This window comes from Rattus norvegicus, chromosome 17 (assembly GCF_021556685.1).
Source record: "Rattus norvegicus strain SHRSP/BbbUtx chromosome 17, alternate assembly SHRSP_T2T, whole genome shotgun sequence".
NCBI lineage: Eukaryota > Metazoa > Chordata > Mammalia > Rodentia > Muridae > Rattus > Rattus norvegicus.
In genome coordinates this window covers 6,003,379-6,026,399 of record NC_141550.1, presented here as the reverse complement: position 1 = coordinate 6,026,399, position 23,021 = coordinate 6,003,379, and the positions used below count along the sequence as shown (strand labels likewise).

Below are 23,021 nucleotides of genomic sequence, written 5' to 3'. Positions count from 1 at the left end.
GGCCCCAAATCCAATAGAGGGGAGCTGGCGACTGGACGGGTGTGTCAGAAAGAAACCGGATTGAGAGGACGGCACCCACTTCTGGTGCTTCCACAGCCAGAGGCTCAGCGGTGAAGACACAGGGCTTATGTTGGCCTTTAGCTTTGGAGGTTGGGACCCGTGATTGATCTTGTGTCACATGGTGAGTTGGTGTGTCACCTGGTGATCCAGTGTGTCACCCAGGGTACACATAGCAGAACAAAGCTTCATTTCCCTTGGCTGGAAGTGATGTCGTGTGGAGAAGGAGGGGCTGAGGGCCCTACTTTAAGCTCCACCTCCTGATGCTTGGAAGACCCTATTATGGGATGTATTTTCATAATTGTTCTATTTTTTTGTTCTATTTTTTTACACTTGTTATTTTTAATTTTTATTATGTCTAACTTGCAAATTAAACTGTCTCATAGGGGTGCATACAAGACAGAAAACGCAGGGCAGATTCGTCACTGTGCATGGTTCCAAATAGGCCCTGAGTTGCTTCTAACATAAACCCCAGATGAGGGGAGTCTTGTAGTCTTAAGGCAGAATTCCTTCCGGGAGACCGTATCTTTTGATCTTAAAGCCTTACCCTGTCCTTAACCTGTCTAAAGCTTTTAATCTGTCGCCAATGCTGATGACCTGCGGATAGTTTAATCACAGAAACACCGAGACTGGTGTCATCATGGTCGGCGTTTCCAGTCAGTCAGCAGGCGAATCAGGAGGAGAGCAGGAAACCTGGAGCGGGTGTGTACATCAATTCAAGATGTCTGAAAAGAGGGGCTGGGGATTTAACTCAGTGGTAGAGCGCTTGCCTAGGAAGCGCAAGGCCCTGGGTTCGGTCCCCAGCTCCGAAAAAAAGAACCAAAAAAAAAAAAAAAAAGATGTCTGAAAAGGTTTTTATCTTAAAAATAATCTCTGGGTCTGGGGAGATGGCTCAGTGGTTAAGAACACTGGCTGCTCTTTCAGAAGACGTGAGTTTGATTCCTAGCAACCACATGGTGGCTCACAATCATGTTACTCAGTTCCAGGGGACTAACGCCCCCTCCTGGCCTCTATGGGAACTGCATGGCACCTGGTGCACTCACGCATGCTGACAAAACATGAAATGCGTAACAGAGAAAACCTTCGGAGTTTCTCCAAGACTAAGGCAGATAGCCTTTTGGGAGAGAGGGTGGCCCCCAACTCTGGGCTGTGAAGTCTGCATGGTGGAGCGTGTTTGACTGGGAGCTGAAGGGAGGAGAAGCCGCAATAACGCAGAGAAGCCATAGCCTCTTTCGGCAATCTGAAGGAATTGTAACAAGCGTCAGCGAGGAGGAGCTTAGCGGGTAGAAGAGCTTGCTGCTCACGCCTGAAAATCTGAGTTCGATCCCTGGACCCTGGGAAGAGAGAACTGCCTCCTGAAAGTTGCCTCCGACCCCCACATATGTGCTATGTCACACATCTAGGTCCTCTCCCTCCTCCCTACTCTCTCTCTCTCTCTCTCTCTCTCTCTCTCTCTCTCTCTCTCTCTCTCAACAAGAAAAAAATTAAAACATAATTCTGTTCAGGGCCCTCTTCCCTCAGCCCTGCCTTTCTCAAGATGTCTCACTGTTCCACAGCTGGGCATTCTACCAGGGAAAATTCTCAAGAGTCCAAGCATCTGGATTTGGGAGGGATTCTGTTCCCAGCCTCCTATTGTACCAGCAGCGGCTTCATCATCGTGTGGAACGCTGCTGATAGACCACGTCTGACGGCTTACTGGGAAGGATTTATGGTTCAGTTACTAACATGTTAGCAGTACTTGTGCATTTAACAAAACTCATTTCCTGTCGGTGAACGCTGACACTAAGCCTCCTCCACTATGGTGGTTAAACTACTCAGTATCACAGGGTCCGTACTCATGTCCGAGTTAGTATTTTTCCTCCCCAGTTGCTTTTGGTTGGCTTCTTGTTTAAGAAAACCAGAATATTTTCTTGGTTCATTTTCCCTACAACACTCCCAGACGACGCCTTGTAAGTTAGAAATTGTTACAGCCCTCACTGTAGACAGTCACTGAGCAATGAGTTTTGCAGTTGTCGGGGTCCCAGTGCCCCTGGAGTAAGAACTCGGCTGCCTTGCTAAACTGTCTCCACTTCTATCTCGCTGTCACCGAAGCATGTGCTTTTTGTGAACTTCGATTCTGCTTAAAAATTTAAAGGGAGCTACTTGTACTGCCCTTAGAATACACTTAGGTTGTATCAGGCCCCTGCGATAATCACCCAGATGCTATTAAAATTATATGAGTAATAAAACACCTCCAATCAGGAAAGTTTCAGAGGAGTGGTGTGGCCTTGGCTAGTCTCCCTTTGCAGAAGGCCTTGGGGTGGGAGTGGGGGTGGTGGTGGTGGTGGTGGTGGTGGGGGTGTCTGCATCCCAGCAGGCACTGGCAATTAAGTGCTAGCAAGAATTGTGTAATGGGGACCCTCGTTCATTTTTACCCTTATTAGGAGTAAAGACTGTGGGACGTTTTTTCAGGGTTGTCAATGACAACAGAACACAATGTAACAATGTTCCTAGGAAGCCACCTTGGGCCACTTTGTTTGTAGGTAGTATTTATGAGGGCTCGAGTTTTACAGGGTGGCTTTATTGGTGGAAACCAAAGACACTAAGAACCCGGGGCTACATACGAAAATATAGGGGTGTGGTAGACAGCCTTGGGTTTTGGAGCAACACAATCTGAGGCTTAAAAGATCAATGATTTCAGGTTGGCATAGGATACAATGGGTTTTGGCATGATGTCTTCTTGCCTAGGTACTGCTCTTATTGGTCCCAGCACTGTCCCTCTTTCTGGTCACTTCCCTCTTCCAGGGAGTTTTGTTTCTTGTCATATACATATATGACGTGAGTATGGGCACACAAACACGCATGTACACACACATGTGCAAACACATGGACATACACATGCACACACACAGGTGCCCAGACATGCACACAGGCACAAACACATACATACACTCACACATGGGCACACACATATGCACACATGTGTGTGCTTGCATGTGTATGTATACACAGACATACACGCATGCAAATGTGCACATACACACAGACACACATGCATACATACATGTACACACACGTACACACAATCACACATACATGCATGCACACATGCACACACATGCACATACAGACATACACACATGCACACACATATGTGCACACATACTGTACACACATATACACAGACTTGCATGCACACACATGCATGTATGTGCACGTGTGCACACACATACACACAGACATACATGCAAGCGCACACATACACACACACACACACACACACACACACACACACACACCACTAACTGACATTGTTTAACTTCTGGGCGTGTCATTGTCTCATGGGACTCTACATTATCATGATTTAGAGCCCAGAGTGCATTTCTTACGGAGCTGCCTCCCGGAATGCTGAATTCTGTCTCACAACAACTCGTACCGTGGAGCCGAACACAGAGACTTTTCTTGGAACTTATTGCTAGCAGTGGCTTGGCTTCCTCTTCCTGATTGAGTGTTACATAACTCACTTTGTTTTCCTTTTTGGTTTGACTTCCAGGAAGCTCGGCCTCTGTCTCAAAACCCAATTATTGCAGCCATACAGAGCCAGAAGGCGGCATACTGGCTTATTCACGGAGGCATCAAAATCTGCTTTTATGCTAATTCTTTGTCCCTCTAGTTTACTGTTGTTGAATTGTGTGAATTCCTTCGTGGAGTAGTGCTGAGTGGAACAAGAGTTCCTGTCGTTTGCATGGAGGGAGGCACTGAGATAGGAGCTCCAGATTAGTCACAGCCCAAACATCTGTCAGCGAGGGGATTCATAATCACGGGGCTCCAGAGAGGTCCGCGCAGCTAGGAGCGCTTGCTACTCTCATGGAGGACCTGGGTTACTTCCCAGCAACCTCGAAGATGCTCACAGTTGTTGGAACTCAAGTTCCAGAGGATCGGATGCCCTCTTGCACGCACTTGGTGTAATACGCTCATGCAGGCCCACACATATGCACGGAAAGAGAAAGTGCTAACATTTTGATGAGAATTCGCATAGCAGCAAAAGCCCCAAACAAGAGATATATTTACAACAGGGACGAAGTACACCAACTTTTGCTGACTGAAGGAGTTAGGAATGAAAGAACGTAAACTGGTTATTCACTCGTACCGATTCAGAGGACAGCCCCAGGGAATTAACTCCACAGCAGTCAGAGGGGGAAGGCTGTGGTGGTTTGAAAGAGAAATGGGCTGGGGTGTTTGAACACTTGGTCCCCTGTTGGCGGGTGCTGCTCAGGGAGGTGGCACAGATTTGCAGAGGGAAGTAGTTGTAGGGTGCTCGCTCTCTCTCTCTCTCTCTCTCTCTCTCTCTCTCTCTCTCTCTCTCATTGTAAGCCAAAACAAACTCTTCCACAAGTTGCTGTTGGTCATAGTTGCTTTATCACGTGCATCTGATACAACACCCACGGGAAACAGTGATTTCCTAAGCAGTCTCCATGGGGTGTTTGAAATAGCCCCGCCCCACCCTGAGACACAATTGCGTGCACGAAGGTAAAACTCACTGAAAAGCGGTCAGGAACACTATGTTTTTTTTTTTTTTTTTTTTTGGTTCTTTTTTTTCCGAGCTGGGGACCGAACCCAGGGCCTTGCGCTTCCTAGGTAAGCGCTCTACCACTGAGCTAAATCCCCAGCCCCGTTTTGTTTTAAATTGACTTTGCAGGATGTTTTCGTTGGTTATGTCTCCATTATTGTAACAAAATACCTAAGATTGCAAACTTAAAAAAATAACTTAAGTGAGCCAGGCACGATGGTATGTGCCTTAAATCCTAGAATTTGCAAGGCCGAAGGAGAAAGGTCATGAGTTCAGACCACTCTGAGCTATATAGTGAGCCCCAGGCCAGCCCGAGCTACATAGCAAGACTTTATCCCAACCCTTCCCTACCCCTTCACACTCCCCGCTCCGAAGAAGAATGCTCTTCGTGGTTTGGGGGTCTCCTTCACATGGCCTGTTGTTGTTTCGGGACCCTATGGCGGTTCGGCATATCATACAGAAATACTCAACTGAGGAAGCCATGTGCTTAAATGGCTCCCAGGGGTCAGCTGCAGAGGCAGGGCCCCACTGTCCCTTCTGAGAGCGTGCTTTCTCTATCCTCCCTTTAGGTCTCATCTGTAAGGTTCCACCACCTCCTGATAGTGCCATGGGTGTGCTGAATCAAGCACCCCTTTCCCTGAAAGAGGACTACAGAGAAGACAGCTTCTTCCTGGTTCTGTATGACCCGGAGTCTCTTGTAAAAGAACACTACGACTGATGATCTCAAAAATATATAACTTTTAATATTCTCAGGTTTATTAGCCATTGCCCACCCCTATTGCATCACTTCCTGTAAATGCATAGCTGAAGATATCTTTGGAGGAAAACCCTCAACCTCAGAGGAAGAATCAGTATTCATGGTTGTGTAGTTTTCTCACTTCTCAAACTGGCTAAGAGGACCAGTGGAAACTACGTGTGCCCATGTGCATCCACCTGTGTCCATCTGTACCCACCTGCATCTTCCTATGCCCACATTTGCCCACCTGCATCCACCTGTATCCACCTGCATCCACCTGCGCCCACCTGCGCCCACCTGTACCCACCTGTGTCCACTTGTACCCACCTGCACCCACCTTTACCCACCTGTGCCACTTACACACACCTGTGCCCACATGTGCCAACCTGTGCCCACTTTGCCAACCTGTGCCCACATATGCCCACTTGTACCATCTCTGCCCACTTGTGCCCACATGAGACCACCTGAGACCACCGTATCCACTTGTGTCACCTGTGCCCACCTGTGCCCACTTGTGCCCACCTGCACCCACCTGTATCCACCTGTATCCACCTGTGCCCACTTTGGCCCACCTGCAGCCACCTGTGCCCACCTGAACCCACCTGTATCCACCTGTGCCCACCTGCACCCACCTGTGCTCACCTACACCCACTTGTGCCACCTGCACCCACCTGTATCCACCTGTGCCCACCTGTGCCCCACTTGTGTCCACCTGCACCCAACTGTATCCACCTGTGCCCACCTGTATCCACCTGTGCCCACCTGAACCCACCTGTATCCACCTGTGCCCACCTGCACCCACCTGTGCCCACCTACACCCACTTGTGCCACCTGCACCCTGGAAAGCCTCTCTTAAATGGTAAAAATCACCCTTTCTAATCTGCACTTAGAGGTGTACAAAGTTGGCATTCAGGGTGTGATATTAATTTTCTGGGTGTAGAGCACATTTGTGAGTGAGTATTGGTATAGCAGCCAGTCTGTACTTGGGTCTTCGTAGCATAAGGAACACTTCACAGAGCGGAGTGGGAAGAATCAATACCAATTCCCATCCTTGTCTTCATGTGCTCACTGCAATTACTGGTGCTCGGAAAGCAACCTGGAGTTGGCCTACTAATGGCTTAATGGGGCAGAGCCATTTGGAGTTTGGGGAAGGATGATTCTGGCTGACCCGAGAGACCCACCCTTTTAGCTAGGGCCTGCAGGAAAGGCTGAGCTCATCTGACTTTCAAGGAGGTCAGGGTGGCTTCCACTCAGCAGGGATCACAAGACCGAGCGAGGTGTGCAAAGGAAGCATCTAATGGAATCTGTCCTATCGAAGCACGGACATCCGGGAAGGAAAGTGCTAGCGAAACCCCAAAGCAGACTTAATCCAAAGGACACTCAGCATTTTTGTAGCTCACACTGTTAGCCAGATCACCCTGAGAGTCTGTCAGGTTTGGCCTCTTCCTCGGATCTGTAAAACTCAAGCCAGGCTGGAATGAAATATCAGGGCATGGGTTGTATGTTCCTTTGTTGAGTTGACATAAGATGCAGTTCAATCAGATGTAGGTGAGAGTTTACTTAATTACGTCAGGATAGTACATCTAGAATGGGAAAAGGAAAGCCTTCTAACCGACGTTTAGGGTGTCTGATTAATGACCATTCGTATCCCTATGATTTAAGGTCAAAAAGGACCTCATGCATTTCGAGTACTTCAGGTATATCCGAGAAACATTTTCACTTAAACAGACACAGGCACTTGGGGAAAGTGGTTTTGTACTATTTATCAGCCCCCCTAAAACGATGAAGAAAATAAGTCTCTCTTAACAATCCCAGTCTTAGCCTGTCTTGGTGATGCACACCTTTAATCCCAGCACCCGGAGAGCAGAGGCAGGAGGATCTCTATGAGTTCGAGACCAGCCTGCTTTATATAGTAAGACCCTGTCATAAAATAGAACAAAACAGTCAGGAACAGAAAATTGTAGGCGTTAGACTCTCTAGGTCTCAGGGCATGCTGGGTGACCTCTTCTTGAACCCTTGAATGTGTTGATTGCTCAACTTGCCTTTGGGTAATAGGGAACTCTCAACCAAACTGGCAGCAGGATCTGCTGACAGGATCCTGGCAGTGATGCTCCGGTAACAGCTCCAGATTTCCGAGAGGCACAGCGACTGTCTTGGCTTAGCTTCCCTGCCCAGAGCCCATAACTGTGTCTGGGTGGCATTCTGAGGCTGACATGTGGAAGTGTCCTGCAGAGCGGAGACAGGCAAATGAGGCAGATACTTGCACAGGTGATCACCGGCTATGGAGAGGTCTCCTCCCCTCTTCACAGCAAGGAGCAGGCGATGCTGAGAGCAGTTCTGGGTGGGGCTAGGACTTCCGTGTTTCTTCATTTGTCTTCCTTGTGAATCTCACTCATTCATGGTGCTGTCCTGAGGTAAGAGGTCACAGTGTGGATGACAGTGGCCAGTCCCTGTAGGAAACCTCTTTGATTCTGGGAAACATTGAGTTTTGCTCCCCCAGGCCTCTCCTTGCCTGAAAACAGGTTTCCCTTTAAATTTTAAGTTTTGTAAACAATGCCGTGACTTTAAACTTATACCCCCACTTCATCTTGTGGGTCCATGCGTTAGAAATGATGTTTTTCATGGAAGGGGGTGTGGCCTGGCTCTTTTTGATGGCTGCTTGGTTCCCATGATGCCATTGATTTTTTTTTTATGGTTTAGCTCCTTTTGTGTTTGATTTGGTTGCCTGGACACATATAATTTAAAGGCTTTGTTCAACCTTGACTTCTGCTTTTAGGTCTTCGAATAGACTTTAAATTTCTACAGCACCTTTACCTGTTTTGGACACTTCTGTTCCTGACCCTGAGTTGGCAACACTTTGAGTTAGCCAGGGGTAACTGGCCAGGGATAGTTCTGGAAGCAAACAATGGAGTAAGTAAGAAGTTATTGGTCTTAAGTTATTGGTGTGGAGTGTCACGAAAATGTGGAAATGAGGTAGTTGAAAACCAATAGGAATTGATTTCTCACTGTTTATTGAGACATCCACAATCAAGGTATCGGGTGGTCTGGTGTCAGGCAGGGGCTGCCGTCGGCCTGCAGCCATTGCGTTCTGACTGTTCCCTCACTGAGGGGAAGGGTGAGAGCCCAACTCCAGAGTCTCTTTCATAAGGGCATGAGTTCTACTTATGATAGTTTGACGTCATGACCCGTGGACTCCTAGAGGCTTCACACAGCGATTGCATCTCGGCACGTGCATTTGGTGTTGGGGAGTGTGCACGCACTGTCAGGGTATAGCGTCTGACCTGTGCAGTGAGACCTCCATCGCAGAGCTTTGAGACTGAGAGAGGGGGTATACTCAGCAGGGAAGCCCAGGAAAGGCTTCATGGAGGATCTGGACCTCCTTTCTCTTCCATATCCTCTCAGGCAATTTGCCAGTGAGGCTCCAGCTGCCCCTTCTACCCCTTCCTCATCTGAGCATGTTAGGCTCTGGTCCTGGAAAATGTTCTCTGGGGATTATTACTAAGAGTCTCTTCTGATAAAGAGGTCCAGGGAACAGGGCCAGACGGATGCTCTGCTGTCCATGGTGCTGGCCAAGGAAGCCCAAGGCACCTTGCGTTTGTACAGTGTGGCATGGCTTCATGAAGCTCAGCTTCCTCCCGTTCACCTGAGTAGACAAATTAAAACTGCCTACAAGACACCACCTTTGGAAACTTGGGTCAAGCCTGTAAGGAGTCTGCCTCATCTGTAACAGGCAGTACCGTGTTCTGTCTGATCCCACCTGGTTCAAAGGTCACAGAACCGATTCTAGCAGCCCCAGGGTTCTAGGCATCATCTGCCTCAGTGGGCAGAGGGGCGGGGAGGGAGGAGCAGCCTTGTGAGTTGAGGTAGTCCGGGGTGTGGCTGACAGAACTCCAGGTCTTGTATTTAGGGAGGAGCAAATGGCTACAGTGGAGACGTGCTGAAGTCAAGGGTCACTTACACTCAGGCCGCATGGAGTTGTTTTAGGCACCTCCTACCCTTATTTGAGCCTTTGAGTATGAAGATATTCATACTTTCATTTTTTTAAATCTAAGTCCACACTGTACCCATCAGTATAAGAAAATCCCACCTTGGACATTGACACGGAGTCCAGAGGTGGTTTCCCAGGCTTTGGGCCTCTTCTCGTTTTTAAGTGGAGTCAGTAAGTGAGAGGTCAAGGTTAATCTATGGAAAGTGTTGAGCCCAGAGCTCAGAACACCAGGCTGTGGGTATAGCTCAGAGGTGGAACCTGGGTTCAACTCTCATGTCCGCTACCCCTGACCAAACATGGTAATGATTATCTTTGCATCAGCAAACAAAGTCTGGCAACTGCCTAACAGGGTGTATCTGAAGTGTGTGTCATAGACTGATACCAGTAGGTGGGTTGTTTGGGGAGGGATTATTTCTAACTTTGATAATTAAAGAATAATGTTATAACTATTACATCTAGTGAGACTATAGTTGTGTCTTGTGTTTGTTTATATTTGTGCCTTTAAATTTTTTCTCGTGTGTGTGTGTTTGTGTGTGTGTATTTGTGTCTCTCTCTGTGTGTGTCTGTGTGTGTATGTGTATGTGTGTGTATTTGTGTGTGTGTATTTGTGTTTGTATATTTGTGTTTGTGTATGTGTGTGTATTTGTGTGTGTGTATTTGTGTGTGTGTGCGTATTTGTGTGTGCATGTGTGTATTTGTGTGTGTGTTTGTGTGTGTATGTGTGTATACATGTGTGTGTATATGTGTGTGTCATGCATGTATGCATGTGTGAATTTGTGTGTGTGTATGGTGTGTGTTTGTGTGTAATTTGTGTGTGTATTTGTGTGTGCATGTGTGTGTATGTGTGTGTGTATGGTGTGTATGTGTCATGCATGTATGCATATGTGAATAGCATTATGAAGTCCTCGAGTCTGCAGTAGTTTGGCAATCTGAGAAAGGCACCCTTTCTTTCAAGCACTGGTTAGCTCATTTATTCTTCAGGATTTAGATTACTGAAACTCACCCCCAACCCCTCAAGTGTCCTGTCTCATCTAGGGGCTATGGGTATAGATAAGTCCTTGTCCTGGCAGTTGTGTCTCTGAAAACTTCATGGGCATCAGGGAGATGAGATGTGGGAGGCAAAAAAAAAAAAAAAAAAAAAAGCAGTTTGGTGCAGCCGACTTGGCTGCATCAAAACCCTTTGCAAGGCTGGAGAGATGGCTCAGGGGTTAAGAGCACTGATTGCTCTTCCAGAGGCCTGAGTTCAATTCCCAGCAACCACATGGTGGCTCACAACCATCTGTAATGGGATCTGATGCCCTCTTCCGGTGTGTCTGAAGACAGCGACAGCGTACTTATATAGAATAAATAAATATATCTTTAAGAGCTGGGCACAGTTAAAAAGGAAGCACTTCTCCATCATCTCTGCTTGTGCCTTAATTATTTTAAAGTGACCCAGTGTGGTTTCCTCCTGCAGGGTGCACACACAGACAGCAGCACACATGGGGTTGGGGGTAGGACATGCTTGGAGACTTGTTGGGAATTCTCCCTGTTCCCTAAGTGGGACACTGGATAAATCAGCGATTTAGCTGAAAGGAAAATTGAATTTCTGAGGAGAGTCCTGAGACTATTTAATGAGGATGTGAACTTATCTGAGGGAGTGTGAGACCAACCAGAATTAACACCAAGAACAGCCGCAAATATAGCTGAGTTCATTGTCAGTGATTATGCAACCTGGACACGTCTCACTGTACCTGCGGGAGAGAATTCGGAAGCAAGCCAGACTCGGTTACTGTGCGCTCCCGTGCCAGCCTTTCTCTTCCTCCCAGGTCCCGGACGGCAGTCGGCACCTGTACACCTTAAGGGATTTCTAATCCCAGATTCCCGCAGCGTTCTTTATTTCTGATTATTGAGCAGTCTCTGGTTTGGGTCTAGAGGGGACATTGTGGCAGATTTTCCTTTTTGGGGGATGGGATCTACTAGAAATGCATTATCAGTGCTGTAGACAGACAGACAGACAGACAACCACATGGCAGGGCTCTGAGGAGAGTTCGTGCCCATGAGGCAAAAGAAGGGATCTCTTATAGCTCTCAGGAGCAGCAGACATGATCAGATCATTTTGTAAAGTTCCATTTTGGACAAAAAAAAAAAACAAAAAAAAAAAAAAAAAACAAAAAACCAAAACTAAAGCAATTTGGTTCCCAGAACTAAAGAAACTTGATTGTCTAGGTTCTTACCCTCCTAACCTATATTGACTCCTTTCCACTACCACCCGGCGCGGCCTCGGGGGTGGGGGTGAGGGGCCCGGGTTGGCAGACGGATGGCTAGTCCCAGAGAGCTATTTATTAATTATCTTCATTCCTTAACTGACTCACTGGCTACCCTGGCAATGGCCAACCGCAGGCCTAAAAGGGAAACCTTTCCGTCTTTTCCTCCTTGGGTGCCGGAGCCGCCCTGGCCCGCAGGCATGCCGGGAGACAGGGAACTCTGGTTCCCAGACCCTCTCTTCAGGTTTCTGTTCCCAATGCAGGGCTCATGCAGCTGTGGGGTGGCTTTTTGCTCAGAGTTCTCTTGACTTTACAAGGGGGAAGATTGTATGTGTCTGATTGATGAGTTATCTCTGGGGTTGCTTGTAGTCAGACTGTCTCTGACTCCCTGGTGGGTGGCAGGGATAGGGGTGATTTTGCATTGCCAGGAAGGGAGGAGGGAGCCTTGGTAAGGAGGGAGAAGGAGGGTACATTTAAGTTTCCCATTACCCTCCCCATTATCTAGGGGATGGAGCAGCACCAGTTCCCTGATGTCCTGGAGTCTGGCAGCTTGTGGTCTGTAAACATCCTTTGGGGAGAGTTAGGGCTCCTGCTATTGTCCAGGAACCTGGACTCCTGGAAAGTTTCTTAGAAAATCACAGATTCCTGGCCCCTCTCAGTGAAGGTCCACCATTTCCTTAAAGCAGCTGGGAGCATAGAGTTCGGCAGAGAGCACAGTGGGTAGGCCAGAAGAGCTCCTCAAACCTGCTGGCCCAAACCTAACACCTAAGGGCTATATTCACCCCAAATTGTTATTTTATCCACTTTGATATGAACAAAATAGGATAGTCATTTTTGAATCTGTAGATTTGTCTGAACGAAATATTAAAAAAAAAAAAGAGCTGGTAGGTGGCACCTAATTCCTGTCTTCGCTGGTCAAATTATAAGATAATTAAAATTATGTACTTTTTGGCTGGAGACATGGGTTAAGAGAACTGACTGCTCTTCCTAGAGGTCCTGAGTTCAATTCCCAGAAACCACATGGTGGCTCACAACCATCTGTAATGGGATCTGATGCCCTCTTCTGTGTCTGAAGACACATGTACATAAAATACATAAATCTTTTAAAAAATGTAATTTTCTAAATTCCCCGATTAAGTCCACTGTAGGAAGCATGTGATTTCTAAGCTGATTCTAGGACTTCCCACCAGATTGAGAAGTTCTCTATAGCAGACTTGTCCATTCGGGCCAAAATGACTTCCACTCTTTGAAAACATATCATTTAAATGAAAAAATTATTGAATGATTCATTTGGGGGGCGGGGGGTTCCGCTGTTGAACTCTGAGTAAATTATTACTTTTTGTTCAATGAGTTAATGATTATTGCATGACTGGCCCCATGCCAGATTCTTCATTGAGGTTTAAAGCCACTTGATCACGGGTTATATTTTACATGATTTTTAATACGTTTCTGGCAATATGCATGATGTACACGTGGCACGGAACTCAAAAGCTATGAAAGAGCAAAGGTGGCCATCAAACAAATTTGCTTTTCTCATCCCTCACGTCTGGGGGAACTGCTCTCTCCTTCCGGTGTAGTCCACAGCCTCCAGGCTCCTGTTTGCAGATAGTGACAGGCACTGTCTGTCAGCATGCTGTCTGTCAGCATGTGCCCCAGTTTCTGAAGCTTAAGCCATTGTTTCCCTAGCTGAACGTGTGGGGTGTCTCTTCGTTGCTCTCTTTCTCGGTGCTCTAACCACTGAAAATACTGGGTAGCTGACGTGTGACACAAGGGTTTGTACACTCCCTTGCTGACGCAGTTAGAATGTTTCTAGTCTTTTGCACTCAGACAGAAGTCGTTTTCTTGCTCTCTGCATAACTTATTTTGTGTTTGAAATATGTAAGTTCCTCCCAATTTTCACAGAGGCCTGGAACAACCCAGAACCCGTTTTTACTTTTCTGGTATTAAAATTCCATTTTTATCCTCCCAGTCATGGCCTGCCTTGGTAGAAAAGATAACCTTTTCTTTGAACAAAAGCACATGCATAAAATGCACATGTTGTGTGCAAGTCTCATGTGATTTCTTTCTTGAGTTCTCTCTAGAAATTATGTCCAACAGAAGAGTCACGAGGGGCTAACATACATCCACGATGATTATTATCAAGAACTCCTGTTCCAGCTTTAAAGGTTGGGTTTTGGATCTATTTTCATTATGTGTAGGGGTAGGTGTGTCTACGTATGGGTGTTTGCACACCAGTGCAGGTCCCTCGGAGGCCAGAGGGGTCAGAGCCTCTGAGAGCCGGAAATACAGTTGTGGGTCACATGACCTGAGTGCTGGGAATGAAACTCCAGTTCTCTGCAAGAGCACCAGGGGCTCTTAATTAACGAGCATCTCTCCAGCCCCTGATCTAGTTTTTTTTTTTTTTTTTGGTTCTTTTTTTCGGAGCTGGGGACCGAACCCAGGGCCTTGTGCTTCCTAGGTAAGCGCTCTACCACTGAGCTAAATCTACAGCCCCCCTGATCTAGTTTTAAACAAACTGGGAATGGTTCTTAGTTACAGGAAACAAGTTATTGTAACTGACAGTGAATTGCAGATCATCAGGAACCCCGCGGAGAAGAAGTTAATAATAGTCTGTTAGAGAGTCTCAGGGACTCTTGGGAGACAGCGAACCCTCAAGGATTAGTTCTAAAGACTACTTCCCACTAGTCTTCTTTAAAAACAAAACAGAATCAAAATGTGTAAGCAATGAACCTCTTACACATTGTGAGCTAATGACTGGGTACCACCCTGAGGCCTTTTATTTCTATAATATTTGAAAGAAGAGCAAAGGAATCACAGTTCCTGTCAACTTGACCCAAATCAAATCTCTCTCTCTCTCTCTCTCTCTCTCTCTCTCTCTCTCTCTCTCTCTCCCTCTCTCTCTCCCTCTCTCCCTCCCTCTCTGTCTTGCAGGAAGACATCTTAACCAGGGGCCTGACTTGTTGGTGTATCTATGGGAACATTTCCTTAATACCTGTGGTGGTTTGAATAGGAATGACCCCCATGGACTCATCTGTTTGAATGCTTAACCCATAGGGAGTGGCACTATTAGGAGGTGTGGTCTTGTTGGAGGAAGTGAGTCACTGTGGGGGCGGGCTTTGAGGTCTGATATTTTCAAGCTGGACCCTGTGAGGCACACGGTCTCCTTCTGCTGCCTGTGGATCAAGAATTAGAACTCTCAGCTCCTTCTGCCTGTACGCGGTCATGCTTCCCACCATGGCGACAACGGACTAAACCTCTGAACTATTATTAGCTAGTACCAATGAAATGTTTTCCTTTATAAGAGTTGCTGTGTTCATGGTGTCTTTTGACAGCAATAGAAACCCTAACTAGACAGTTGCTAATTGCTGTAGGAGGAGAGCCCCACGCTCTGGGTGGTGACACTGCTGGACAGGTGGTCCTGGGTTGTATAAGAAATGTAGCTGAGGGGGCTGGAGAGGTGGCTCAGTGGTTAAGAGCCATACTACTCTTCCTTAGGACCTGAGTTTGATTCCCAGCACCCACACCAGGCAGCTTACAACTGCCTTTAAGTGCAGCTCCAGGGGTATCTAATACTTCTGAGTTCTGTGGGATTCATGTGCATGTACCCACTTCCATACATATAATTAAAATAATAAAAATAAACCTTAAAAAAAGAAAGGTAGCTGAGCCAATCAGAGGAAGCCAGCTGGTAAACAAGCAGTGGTTCTCTGTGATCTCTGCTTTGGTTCCTGCCTCCGCGGTCCTGCTTGAACTCTTGCCCCGACTTCCCTCAATGAAATACTGTACGACATAAGCCACGGGAACTCTTTCCTTCCCAGGCGGTTTTAAAGCAAGCTAGAACAGGAGCTGGTGAGAAGTCCCTGCGACAGACCTGACCATGTTGTTTTGGGAAAACCATGGACGCATTTGGAGTTTTGGGGTGAAGCAGTCACCGAACACTCAAAGCTTTTCGAGCTTTTTCCAGGGGAGCCTGGAGGAGAACGGTGCTGAGACGGATTCAGGGGTGGAGGCCGGGCTTGCGGAGTCTCGCGGTGAAGCAAAGGCTGCACCAAGCAATTCAGGTGAAGTTCTTGTGCTATTTTGGATCTTTGAATCTGCGGAAGTGAAACCTCTGTTTTACTTGGACAGTCGACGTCGCTCAGCTGGAACAGAAAAGATAAAGTCTTGATACGAAGCCAGCAAGGTTGAGTTAAAATCTTTTGGGAACAGTTTCTTCAGAGTCAGCATACAGAAGCTGTGGTCTGGGAGATGGGGGCGTGGGGCCAAGGCTGTGTCTTAATCAGCAGAACTTAAACGATGTGGGAGAGTCTCCTGTTGCGATGCTGGTTTTGAAGGGATTAAAGGTGTCATGGAGAGCAGCTGGTTGGTACGCTGAGAGACTAGTCATGGAGCATAGCCCCGGCTGTCAAGGAAACCACAGGACTGAAGTTATGGAGAAAAGCTGAGGCTTGGGGGCCGCATGGCAGGGTCAAAGTCCCCGAGGAAGGCAGGAGAGGATATTGGAGAAGGAGCATCTCAGTTGCAGTAGAGACCCCAAGGTCTTGGGGGTACTGGAACTGTGGGATGTCTATCATGGCCGCAGCAGGTATGGAGAGGAGCCAGCCTGGGCTAATGAGCCAAGCTGTGTGTGTTATGAAGGCCAGAGCTGCCTTAGGACCTAACTCTGACTCCCGGAGCACAGAGATCACTGGTAAGTGCTAGATCTTGGATATCAAGATTTTTTTTACACTATTGGACTTGGGTTTTGTCTTGGTCTGATTGTAACAGTACCCTGGTTCTTCCCTCTTGGAGAAACGAAGTTTGTAACCTGCTTTGGATTTTTATTGAAGCGCCTGTTTTGGAGGCCTTTTTTTTTTTTTTTTTTTTTTTTTTTTTTTTTTTTTTAATTACATTGGATTTTTAAAATGCTAAAAAATGTCAAAGTCTGGAACTTTTAACTGTGTTTTATATTGTGATATTAATAGGGAGATTGGAGACAAACAAGAAAGGGAAGGTTATTATTTAAATTGACGTATTTATGTGTCAAAACACACAAAGGAATAATATGCCATAGTTTTTGTCAACTCGACACAGGCCTGGGAAGAGAGACGCTCAATTGAGAAGTTACCTTCATCAGATGGGCCTGTGGGCATGTCTTGTGGGGGCCTGTGCGTGCGTGCATGCGTGCGTGCGTGTGTGCGTGTGTGTGTATGCGTGTGTGCGTGCATGCGATTGCTCAGTCCACTATGGGTGGTACCTTTCTTGGGCGAGTGGGCCTAAGACGGTTTAGAAAGACAGCCTAGGGGCTGGGGAGATGGTTCAACAGTTAAGGGCACTGGTTACTCTCCCAGAGAACATAGGTTCAAAAGCCCCCTCCCCCCACCCCCCGCCACTGTGGCAGCTCGCAACCATCTGTATTTTAAGTCACAGACCGTCCACTGCTCTCTTCCAGCCTCTGTGGACACCAGGCCTGCGTGTGGTGCAAAGAAATACACTCTCAGGCATAACTCCTTTACGAAAGTTAAAACAAAAAGAAAGAAAGCTGTGGAAACCGGCTGTAAAGCAGCGACCCACGGCCTGTGCTTCAGTTCTGGGCTCCAGGTTTTGCCTCTACCTCCCTCCTTGGTGGATATAACCCACCGAACCACGCTCTCCCCTGGGTTGCTTTTGGTCAGTGTTTTATTACAGCCATAGGAAAGCAAATTATAACAGAAGGGCTCAGAGTGGGCCGCAGAACACGGACCACACGTGAACGCTGCGAACGAGTCCCCAGGATGCAACACAAACACCTTAAAAATGAAACAAGAGGCGTCTGTCTTTCAACACCCTCACCAATTTGATTAGGCTTTTCTTTGTCCGAGACAGGAGGAATTCTAATAAGTAAATATCTCAGTAGGTTTTGACATCTGGAACTTTCTCTTTGTCGCTTTAGAGGTCAAAGGCTGGGTTCTCACGGTTCTCTAGCTCACTGGCTTCTACTCCCTGTAGGAAGGACTTTTACCCATTACTCTGCACGGAGCCTGCTCAGAGGGCGACACCCCCAGAGTGGGTGGGGGTGGGGAGCTGGGACATACAGGCTTACAATCATTAGGGACCTTTAAAAGTATGCTTGTCTGAAAGATGTTTCTTTAAACAAATTCCCTTTATTATTATTACTTTAAAAAAATCCAACATTGAAGAAAATGGGCAAGATGTAGAAAAATCGTGAGTGTTTCTTTTTTTTGGTTTTTGAGACAATGTTTCTCTGTGTAGCTCTGGCTATCCTAGAACTTGGCTCTGTGAACCAGGCTGGCCTTGAACTCGCAGAGATCTGCCTGCTGCTGCTCCCAAGTGCTGGGGTTAAAGGTATGTGACACCATAGCCTGGACAAAATTTTTTTCTTTAGTATATTCGAGTGTAAGATTTTGTGAAAGTCAAGAAACACAGAAGGCAAATTCTAGGGCTAAAAGGTCACCCTTCTACTCCATGGTAACTGAATGCAGAAAGGCCTGGGCTTACTTTTGCTGTCATTCTGCTTGTAATTTATTTTATCTTATGTGTGTGCCTTTGTATGTGCAGCCTGTGTGTGCAGTGTGCACAGAGGCCAGAGAGGAGCCAGCTCCCTTAGGACTGGAGCTACAGTCAGTAGTGAGCACCCCCTGGTGTCAGTGCTGGGAACTGAACCTGGATCCTCTCTGAAAGAGCAGCAAGTGCTCTCTCTTAACCAGTGAGCCATCTCTCCAGCCCCCTGTTATTCTGATGAAAAGTTTTTCATTGATCATCTTCAAATTTCTAAACTATTCAGCTATTCCTCCACTCAGCAGCGCTGAGCAAAGACCCTCCCCACCCCTGCCGCCATAGCATTGGTTCCAGGGTGTGTCAGAAGCTCACTGGAAATTCCCCTGCAATGTGAGGGCCCCTACAAGGCTTTGGGGATTGTGATGGTTTGAATATGCTTTGCCCAGGGAGTGGCACTATTAGAAGGTATGGCCATGTTGGAGTAGGTGTGGCCTTGTTGGAGTAGGTGTGGCCTTGTTGGAGTAGGTTTGCCACTGTGGGTGTGGGCTTTAAGACCCTCATCCTAGCTGCCTGGAAGCCAGTCTTCCACTAGCAGCCTTCAGATGAAGATGTAGAACTCTCAGCTCCTCTTGCACCATGCCTGCCTGGGTGCTGCCATGTTCCCACCTTGATGGCAATGGACTGAACCTCTGGACCCATAAGCCAGCCCAATTAAATGTTGTCCATATAAGACTTGCCTTGGCCATGGTGTCTGTTCATGGCAGTAAAACCCTAACTACCTCAGGGACCAAGTCTTGGAAGGGGTCATGTCCAATCACCACATCTTAATTATTAGCTTGCTGTGAGACCTCAGGAAAGAGCAGTGCCATGAATGGAGAAAGTGAAAACAGAGGTGCCACTGTGTACGCTGATGGAGAGCAGGCATTTAAATTAAGGAGGTCAGGGGGCCAGTAGGTCAAAGCCTCGGAGGAATGCTCACCTGGTCTGAAACCAGGCTGAGACCACGTGCTGCAGATGAACACACACTGCCCTGATGTGCAAGCACAGAGACACTCGCTGACTCAGTCCGTTCCTTAGGAAGCTCAGAACGGCACCGTGTGGTCCTCCCCACCCACCACACCAGAGCTGTTGTGCCTTGATTACCTCGTGCTTAAAAAAAGAAAAAGAAATAGAATTTCTTCACCAGTCCATGGGAAGGGCAGGGCGTCAGGTCAGCCTTGGAAAGCAGTTTGTAACCCTCTACCCGGGCTGGTATCTGCAGCACCCAAGACAGCCTCACGGTGAGCCCACGTATTGGGATTGTGTGTTTGACAAGAGCCGATCTCATTTATACACTTGGGAAAATCCTGTGGGAATTGGGAAATTCATGGGGCCTGGATGGTTGTAGACATGGCATAGGCTTCTCAGTTCTTACGAGGTCTATTTTATACAGTGTTATTTCCTGGCATTCGGGGAGTGAAGATGTGGCCCCAGTTCTTCCATATTCTGAGAAGTTGAATTCTCTGGGAACCTTTCTCCCTGTGTTAAACCATGGACCTGCTGGTTGATGACTTATAGACAGAGTGCAGAGCCCCCAGGATTGCTTTCCTGGTGTCTTGTCCCATCCCCTCTCAACCATGCTCAACTAGGGACCTGGGTCTTCAGGCCGTCTTCTGTATCCTTCACCTCATACTGTAGGGTTCTCTGACGAGCACAGAGATTTCCTAAGGCAGGTGGGTGCTATGTCATATTTTGTGCTATTAATGCATTTGATTGCTTTTGCCTTTTCAATTGGATAGTTGGGTTTCCCTCAAACCCTATACATCCCTTTCTGTTCATAATTCGTGATTGTCTGATTTATGCCTCTCGTGTTCATAAGCTTAATGTAGTCGGGCCTTCAGTGCTCATTAAAAGGAGACTTTCTTACAGAGGTTGTGTTCTACCTTGTCCCAGTGGGACCTTAAGTATCATCTTTCTTAACACCAACCATCTATTATTCAGCCTGGCGTCCCACACATGTAGTGCCTCGGCATCCGTAGAGCTTGTCCGTAATGGATGCTATGCAATGGAAACAATAAATCAGACAGCCATGCACACTCCTGTGCAGTTGATCTACCAGGGAGGAAGGCTTGGTAGCTGTCATTAACTGGAGTTCGTAGGCCATAAAGCCAGAGAAAGCCTTCATTATTAATATGGTTTGAGTGCCTATTTAAAATAGGCACCCCTCGTCCACTAAGGAGACCTGACATTGTGTTGTTGTATTGCAATTCTTTGAAAGGAGTGGCTCGTTTTGACCAAAGGAGTGAGCGAGCCTGGACTGCAGTGTGTGGAACAGGCTGGAAGATGAAGGAAGTTTGATATATCCCATGTGACACTGAAATTAAGATTTACTCTTGTGAAATGTAAATCAGGAATAACATGGGTGAGGGGGTCACATCACAGTTGCAGGACAGTGGCAGATCGTGAAAAGTACGGTTCCATACATGACTGCAAGTTCCTTTTAGTCTGTCTCTGTCTCTCTGTCTCTCTGTCTCTCTGTCTGTCTGTCTGTCTGTCTGTCTCCATATCTCTGTCTCTCTGTCTGTTTCTGTCTTTCGTCTCTGCCTCTCTGTCTCTCTGTTTCTGCCTCTCTGTCTCTCTGTTTCTGTCTCTGTGTCTCTGTCTGTCTCTCTCTGTCTCTGTTTTTGCCTCTCTCTGTCTCTCTCTTTCTGCCCATGTGTAATACCCAGGATTCCATCATTGAGAATAAGTGTTAGCTCAAACCTGCCATCATCTCTTGATAATTCCTCCTGATTTTGGATGAAGATCATTAGTTATTTTTTGATGCTCACTCAACCTCTCAGGGAACAATTTCTGAGACAGGGTTTCTCTGTGTACTTTGTCTATCCTAGAACTCTTGTAGACCAGGCTGGCCTTGAACTCACAGAGATCTGCCTGCCTCTGCTTCCCAAGTGCTGGGATAAAAGGTATGTACCGATATGCCCACTAGTAGCTTTTTTTACATACTGATAGTGAAGTTGCTCAGAAATAAATCTGGGGGCCCGGGGGTGGGGGGGGGAGAGAGAGAGAGAAAGAGAGAGAGAGAGAGAGAGACAGACCCTTTCACAACAGCATCAACCAATCAAACAAATTAGAGATAAACAATGAAGAAATTAACTGAAGAAGACAGTAGATAAGAGAGATGAGTCGGCAGAATCAATGTTGTAGAAAAACTCAACACGACTCCTGTCAAAACTCCAATGATGTTTTTCATGAATCCGGGAAAGGTAACCCTGCATTTTATATGGGAGCATGAAGGAGACCACAGGGCCCTATTATACTATGGAGCTATAGTGTCCAGACCAGCATGGCACAGTCATAGAAACAGGATTAGTCGGACGTGTTAAGTCTGACAGGGTCAGAGAAAGGCATTTCAAGATCCTGGCACAGCAAAGGCTTCTGGGAAGAACTCTAACAGCACAAGAAAGGTCACAAAGGACCGACAAATGCAACTGTATGAACTTGGTGCTTCTACCCAGCAAAGGAGAGTGGAACGCCAGCTCTTCGAGCAGGAGAAGGTCTCTTTCCTGAGCATGGGTGGGATCTTCCACTTCCTTATATCCTCTCACGCTCAGCCAGGGTCTGTCCCAGGACCTTGGATACCGTAGTCAACGACTCTGCTCCTGAGCTCCACTCTGTCCTCTACTCTCTAGAGGGTAGGTGTGGCCACAGCATTTGACTTGGCCAATGACATGTGAGCCAGAATATCACGTGGAGGATCTTTCTACCTAGCATGCTATCTCCCGAGCTACCTTCTCTCTGTCTTGGTAAGAACTGGTGCTGTAGATGACACAGCAGCAGCCTGGGTCAGTGAGGGTGGATTGCCCAGACCAGAACCCCTGTACCAACCCGAGCTGTACCTGGGGCATGAGACAGGTCAGGCCACTGGGGCTGTAGGGTTGTTTCCCATATGACAAATCCCCCTGATCCCCAATAAAAGCCACGCTTTGCCGACTCAGTATTTGTACCATCGGGGGTGGCAGTCACCCCCCCCGCCCCCCCCCACGCTCCCCCCGCACAAAGGAGTCACGGCTCAAACACAGCCACGCAGCTATTGAGGGATGCAGCTGAGACCTCATGCCTTGTTCTCGCGGACGGACGCAGAGGCCCGAGCTCTGGAACATAAGCCCGCTTCTCAGCACAGCACTGAATACATTAGAGTCCATATGGACCGAAATCTGCTCAGAAGAGCTGTGTGGGCTCATTCCAAACTGGGGAGTCTCTGACTTCTTTTCTGAAGCCAAGTGTCAGGAAAGCAACCCAGATGGAAGGGGGACATTAGAATTAGAGGATTGAGTCTCCCCCCCTCAACTCCCAGAACAGGAAATGAGTTAAACATTTCATTCTACCCGAGGGTGGTTTGACTTCGATGACTTTAAAATGGGGTTGAAAAAAAAAAAGAATCTTCCTCTTTGGGTGAGTTTTTCTTTTTTCTTTTTTTTTTTTTTTTTTCGGAGCTGGGGACCGAACCCAGGGCCTTGCGCTCGCTAGGCAAGCGCTCTACCACTGAGCTAAATCCCCAGCCCCTTGGGTGAGTTTTTAATCTTCCACCTGTCTCCACAAAGAAGTTTTGGAAACCTCAGTAGTTTTCTTTCTTTTTTTTTCCTCAAAAGCAAAACAGACACATTTAAAAATACAAACAAAAGATCGATAAACAAGCCTAGGTCAGGAGGCTTAGCGTATTCTCTCTCTCTCTATGAAGGGTCGGATTATCTGGGAGTCCTGGGAGGGTGTGGTGCAGAGGAAGGGGTAAGGGTGGGCCCGAGGTTTCAGGTGTGAATGAATGGCTGCAGTGGTCCCACCCTCACCTCTTGGTTTCTGTGGCTGACATGACCTTTCAATTAACCAGGTGGGGATTCACACCGTGGTTGGCTTGGTTTCCACGATGAGTGGTTGTATTTCTATCAAGATCAGTTATGATTTGAGTTCAGTCTCTCTGTGAGGAAAGGG

General features: G+C 47.2%; 2 long non-coding RNA genes across 2 annotated transcripts in view; both read left to right on the top strand.

Moving 5' to 3' along the window:
- The window catches only part of LOC147999955 (uncharacterized), a 39,016-nt gene extending 35,323 nt beyond the window's left edge, over positions 1 to 3,693 (top strand). The window contains exon 3 of the long non-coding RNA XR_015641033.1: positions 3,590 to 3,693. This is a non-coding gene — a long non-coding RNA (uncharacterized LOC147999955). The remainder of the gene's footprint in view (positions 1 to 3,589) is intronic.
- A 12,026-nt stretch (positions 3,694 to 15,719) lies between these two features.
- The window catches only part of LOC147999954 (uncharacterized), a 34,698-nt gene continuing 27,396 nt past the window's right edge, over positions 15,720 to 23,021 (top strand). Inside the window, exon 1 of the long non-coding RNA XR_015641032.1 lies at positions 15,720 to 16,266. This is a non-coding gene — a long non-coding RNA (uncharacterized LOC147999954). The remainder of the gene's footprint in view (positions 16,267 to 23,021) is intronic.